The sequence below is a fragment of the Mirounga angustirostris genome, unplaced genomic scaffold (assembly GCF_029215605.1).
Source record: "Mirounga angustirostris isolate CCGP_5_RB_7025 unplaced genomic scaffold, mMirAng1.0.hap1 SCAF_9, whole genome shotgun sequence".
Lineage (NCBI taxonomy): Eukaryota > Metazoa > Chordata > Mammalia > Carnivora > Phocidae > Mirounga > Mirounga angustirostris.
The window spans coordinates 109,170,135-109,176,323 of record NW_026991717.1 but is presented as its reverse complement, the minus strand read 5'-3'; the positions used below and the strand labels follow the sequence as shown (position 1 = coordinate 109,176,323).

Genomic DNA, 6,189 nt, shown 5'->3' with positions numbered 1-6,189 from the left:
TGTCCACCCACTTCTTGAAGTCTGACTCAAGTCTTTAGCTTAACTCAAATTCCTTTCCCTTCAGGCCTTTCCTGAGCTCCCCATACAAAGCTGAAATGCCACCATCTTGCACCAACACGCTGTCTTTACTTTTCTCCATTGCACTTATCACCAGCTAACAGACCTTACCTTTAATGTATTTATTTTATTTACAAAAATGTAAGCTCTCAGGGCAGAGATTTTTGTACTGGTCGTTGTTTATTCTTTGGCACATAACAGGCATTGAGTAGGTTAAATGATGTGAGTGATTTGCAGTCATTGTAATACACGTTTTGAGTACTCATTTCTAGAACACACTGTAGAAGATGAAGACAATGAACATAATACTGGCCTTACCCGTCAGGAGCTCGCCAGCTAATTAAAACAGACACTGTATACATACAAAATAAATAAATGTATTTAAGTAAATATAAAATAAAATATTTAAACACATATAAACAAAAAACATATACAAAATGCAGTGGGAGAATAGGAAAGGAGTAATTAATTTTATTCCATTTAATGAGAATAGCACCTTAATATGTAATATTTGTGCTTAGCAATACTTTCTTTTTTTAAAAAGATTTATTTATTTATTTCACAGAGGGAGAGAGCAAGGGACTGGGGGGAGGGGCAAAGAAAGCGGGAGAGAGAGAATCTCAAGCAGACACAGGGCTAATTCCCACGACCCTGAGATCATGACCTGAGCCAAAACCGAGAGTCAGATGGTCAACTGACAACACCACCCAGGCGCCCATTTAGTAATACTTTCAACAGAATAAATATTCTCTGGTAATAATTTTTAAATGACTACATTAGAATTTGGAAACTGTGAAATTTTATTTTTTATTCTTATTTCCTGTAGCACACAAAAGGAAATATAAAAAGTTTCAAATCATTCAAAGAATAGTTTTCTGAATACATGATTTTATGGCACAGGGAACAACTGCACTTCTCAGAAATCAGTAAATCATCAATCACACATACCTGCATTATTTTATTGTGTCATATATTGATACAAAATTTATCAAATTATATAGTATTCATCACAGATACTCCATTACTGAAAACCTGTCCAAAGTATTGACTCTTAGTCCCCTTTGATCATGGCAAGAACTATTTTACGAGCAGATACAAAATAGAAGCCAAATAAGGAGCACTGTTCCCAATGAGAAGGATGAGAAATGATTTTAAAAACTGTTGAGAGACAATGTCAGGGGTACACGCTCCAGAGCATCCCAGTGACTCTCAACCCAGGCTGTGCCTTTGAAAATACAGATTCTCCCAGTCACCAGCCCATGCCCACCGAGTCAGAATCCCTGGGGCCAGAGACCTGGCACCTGCGTTTTTTAAAGCACCACACGTGATGCTCATACACAGGGTTGAGAGCTGCCAGGAATCTTTCTACACAGCAGAAATGCTGGCTGTCCACCAGAGTTCTGTTCCCCTTCCAGAGCAGGGAGTTGCAGCTGGGCACTGGTTGCCCAGCAGCGCCCTTGCATTTAGGCAGGGCCTGGTGACTGAGCTCTGACCAGTGGACCACGGGCAAAAGTGATATCTACCAAATCCAGGCCTGGCCCTTCAAAACCTACTTGATCCTCTATTTCCTCTCTTCCCCTCTCCCCCAGCAGGATGTCAGTGCCCAGGGCAGCCCTCCACATTCAAAAGAACTTCATGCCCTGCGTTCTAAAAGTTCAAGATCTCAAGTAACAAAGAGATCTTCAGTGTTTTCTTCCACTGGACAAATGGCCATAATCCCTTTAGAGATTCCAAATTATTTTCTGGGCAAATATTGTGATCTCTTTCAAATGTGTATTATTACTACTTCAAATAGCCTTTTTGAAGTTTGCCAACTTACTTTTTTAAAGATTTTATTTATTTATTTGACAGAGAAAGAGAGAGAGAGCGCGCACAAACAGGGGGAGTAGCAGAGGGAGAGAGAGAAGCAGGCTTCCCGCTGAGCAGGGAGCCCGACATGGGGCTTGATCCCAGGACCCTGAGATCATGACCTGAGCTGAAGGCAGATGCTTAATGACTGAGCCACCCAGGCGCCCCGAAGTTTGCTAACTTAAGACAACAGGGTCAACTCTCCCCTCCCCTGTTGAGTGTCCCAAAGTTTCATCTTCCCTATAGAGTATCACGCCCCCCCCCCGCCCTCCCCCCCCTGCTGTGTACAAGGCAGTCTTAGAGGGGCGTCTCAGGGGTATAGTTAGAAAAAGAAAGCCTGTAACCTTGAAGTGTGAGGGACTGGAGGGTGGTATTTCCCAATCCTTGCTTGGTGGGCACTTTCCTTGATCCTTCCTGAAAAGCAGATCCTATAAAGAGCATGTCTTGCTTTTAAATTGAGTCCCACAGTGGAAGTCCTTATTGAAGACAGCAAAGCCTCTGCCACCCTGGGTGCCTAAATGACTTTGTAGCACAGAGCCACCCCCATTCCCACCTCCTTGCTGCCCAACACACTTTACATGAGAGGGAAGTCTTTATATGTGAGTGCCTGAGATTGAAGGGTTTATCTGTTACAGTATCTAACATTGCCTTAACTAATACATATAATGAATGATTTTATTCCTACATAGATTCCTAAGTATGGGGTCCCCACCCCACCCCCCAAACATAACTTTGACAGTAAAAGTCTGATATGACATACATTGCCTGGTTGGTGGTTACTAGTTATGTCTTCTCAACTCTAGTCACATAAAGGGAAGAATCTTCTGAGGTTGTCCCATCATGAAATCCTCCCATCGACAGTCTAGACCACCTATTAGGAAGCCACAGGAAAGGTTTAACTTTTACTTCCTATTCCAAGATAATGAAATCATTCCTAAAAACTATCTGTGCATAGGAAATATCTGATGAGGCTCCTGGATTTGTTCTTTATCATGGATTGAATTGTGTCTCTCCCCACTCCCCAATTCATACATTGAAGTCCTAACCTCTAAAGCCTCAGAATGTGACTATTTGGGGAGATAGGAGCTTTAAAGAAGTAATTAAGGTAAAATGAGGTCATATGTTTGGGCCCTAATCCAATGTGACTGATGTCTTTGCAAGAAGAGGAGTAGGACACAGAAAGGCATAGAATGTGAACAGGAAGATGGCCAGGTGGAAGGAGAGAGGCTTCAGAAGAAACCAACCCTGCCAACACCTTGACCTTGGACTTCTAGCCTTGAGAACAGTGAGAAAATAAACTTCTATTGTTTAAGCCACCCATTATGTGGTACTTTGTGATGGCAGCCCAAGCTAATCCAGTCCTGAAGGTGGTGGCCAGGATACCAAGGACAACCTGAAGTGGTGCTGTGGGTCCTTTTGTGTTAGCTTGACTTACCATCAGGATTGTTTCCTTTGGTCCCCAACCCCAAAATGCATGTGTCTCTGAGAACTTGCCTTCCCCCCCCTTCCCTTGTCATTTCAGTCTTCCCCCCTTTCTCTATTTATTAGAGATAGAAAGGAAAAAGGATGGGGGCACCTGCCTGGCTCAGTAGGTAGAGCATGCAACTCTTGATCTCGGGGTGGTTAAGTTCAAGCCCCATGTTGGGTATAGAGATTACTTAAAAATAAAATCTTAAAAAAAAAGAAAGAGGATATGAATGGAGGATAATACTGAGATGATGGGGGGGCGGGGTTCTGTCCTGTTTCTTCTAGTCCTGAAATAAGGTGGAACTCCTTCTACAAGGTGAGCATATCACTTACGTCAGTCAAGGTTGGAAACACAGGTGTGAGTCTGGAAGACACATAGAGTTTTGCTAATGAAGAGCCCCATGGTCCAGCTATGTTGGTCTCAGCAGTGGGCTGTCTATCAGCACATCTCTTCCATTATTCAGCTTTGGCGATGGCAGATCCCACAATGGTGCTCCTGCTGGCTGCTTAAACAGGGAGCATGCTCTGTGTTTGGGCCGGGGCGGGGGAGGGGGGGGGGGGTCGCAGGAAGCAGGGGCAGGCACTTGTCTCCCTGGTAAAAGAATGAGCATAACATAATTGAGAAACTGATTCTTGGAGGCTTCTTGTGGGAGAGACATCCAGCAACCATTCTTAGACATCTCCCAGCTCTACTGAAACCTGTCCCAGTCCAAGTTGACCTCAACTGGGGAGGATGCCAGAATGTCCCACTGAGTGCTGATGTAAGGAGGTGGAATTAGGTATTTCATTTATAAAGTCCCTGGTTAAAGCAAACTGTGTTGTCTTCACTAGTTTATATAGTTCTTTTGCTAACACTGTCCCAAAATCATAGCTCTTCCATCTCATAGTGTGTGAAACACACACACACACACAGACATATTTCTGAAAGCAGCTGAGTCAGGATGTGAATGGACAATCTAGATGTCTAGCTTGGACTTCTAGATGATCCCCTGTTGCTTTTCTGTTTTTAAAACAATGTAAGCTACTGAATAAAGTATAATGAGATATCCTTAATTTTTTTATGAGTATGAGTATTTATTTCCCCAGACTCATTTAGGAAACCTCACTTCTTTTCCTGTCTTGCCTAGGGAAAGCCATTTCCTTCAAAGTGAAGTTTCTTCTTGGACTAGGCACTTACCTCAGGTTGCATCTTCTTTCCTCTTTCTTGGACAGAGGCAAACAGAGAGCCACTCATGGTCCCACTAAGCAGGCCTGCAGAGAATATTTATCACTAGGATGCCAATCAATGGGAAGGCAGCTGAAGTGCCCAAAGGGGGTCAGGCTGAGTTGAACCTGCACTCCACACTGTATGTGGTAGTGTGGATAAGAATCACAGCAGGATGGCTTGAGTTCCTGGAAAACATCCCTGACCATCTGTGGGATACACTTACCATCCATGTATGCATAGGGAAAACATTACGTGGTTTCTGTCCCTCAGCACTTATTGAGTACTGTCAAGTGCTGTGTTAAGTCCTCTCCACACATTATATCATCTTTCCAACAATCCTGTGAAGATATCCCTATTTTACAGATGAGGAAACTGAGGCATGGAGGCATACAGTAACATGCTCAAGGTTGCACAGCCAGTGAGTGGAGGAGCTGTGGTTAGAACCCAGTGTGCCCAACTCCAGAGACCCCACCACGCACCTGAAACCCAGTGTGAATCCAGTGAAGAAAAATACACCTGGAAATCTGAAAAATGTTAATGGAATTCACAGGGTCCATTTTCTCAACTTTTCATATCATCAAAGTAGCTATCCGGTTCCGGAGTTTTTCCTCTTTATTATAAATTTAGACACATTGCCTAAAATACAACTCTTCAAGTGAAGAAGATGGACTTACTGCTTTCCTTAACCTACTACTGAAAAATATATTCTCTATCCAATACTCAGATACACACTTTTGACCACTTTTTAAAGATCTAATGAGCTGGGCTTGTTCACCCCTAATACTGTTTTTAGGAATACACAATTTTCTAGACTCCAGAAAACACGCATTTGCCTCTCTCTGGTGCGAACACATTCAGTGGTAGTAAATTACGTCTTGAAAGAGGCCCATGCGTTCTTTGGTGTCATGGGTGTACACCAGCAGAAATACTTAGTGGTCTGAAATAATGTACTGGCATCCTGAACATCCCGGCATCTAAGCCGCCCAGACCCAAAACAGATACTTTTGCCTGTCTGAAGGATGGTGCATTCGGATATGTTTTTATGATCATCTGTGCTCTCACCCTAGTGGAGGAGATCAGCAGAAATCTTACCCGTTTAAATTAAAATTGGGATGAGGGGTTGGAGGAGGGCAGACACAGCCACACAGGTTTATAGGCAAGCCAGATGGCAGAGAGAGAGAATTCTAGCAACACTCTCGAGTGTTCCTGGAGACAGCGACTTCAAGAATAGATGGGTGTTTGAAAGCAGACCCTGATCAAGGCCTTCCGACCCGGGGTGAGCCAAGCGAGGACCAACTCTGGGAGGCCCGACCCGGCTCGCGCAGGGGCGGGGTGCCGGGGCGGGGCTAGCAGGGCCAGGATCCGGATGGGATCTGGGGAGAAGTGATGAGACCCGAAAGCCGAGTTTGGTAGAGGTGGGCCGGGTGGGAGCTCACCTCAACTCCCGCATTCAGAACGTCCGCACCGTTTCCCCGGGCTCGCGGGTCCGGCACACGGAGGTGGGGAGGGGCCCGGGTTCCAGCCCCGGACGCGCAACCTCGGGCCGGGGAGCGCGCCCGCCTCGCCCCCGCCCGGCCCGCGCCGTGGGGTCGCCGCGCTCCGGCGCGCGC

At 45.0% G+C, this 6,189-nt stretch overlaps 1 long non-coding RNA gene across 1 annotated transcript; it reads right to left on the bottom strand.

The window, feature by feature from the left end:
- Positions 1-326: 326 nt before the first annotated feature.
- On the bottom strand, positions 327-6,188 carry LOC123861700 (uncharacterized). Its single transcript, XR_006795102.2, has 3 exons — positions 6,016-6,188; positions 4,550-4,623; positions 327-3,964 (listed from the first exon to the last, which is right to left on the bottom strand). It is a non-coding gene; the product is annotated as an uncharacterized LOC123861700 (long non-coding RNA).
- Between the last annotated feature and the right edge of the window lies 1 nt (position 6,189).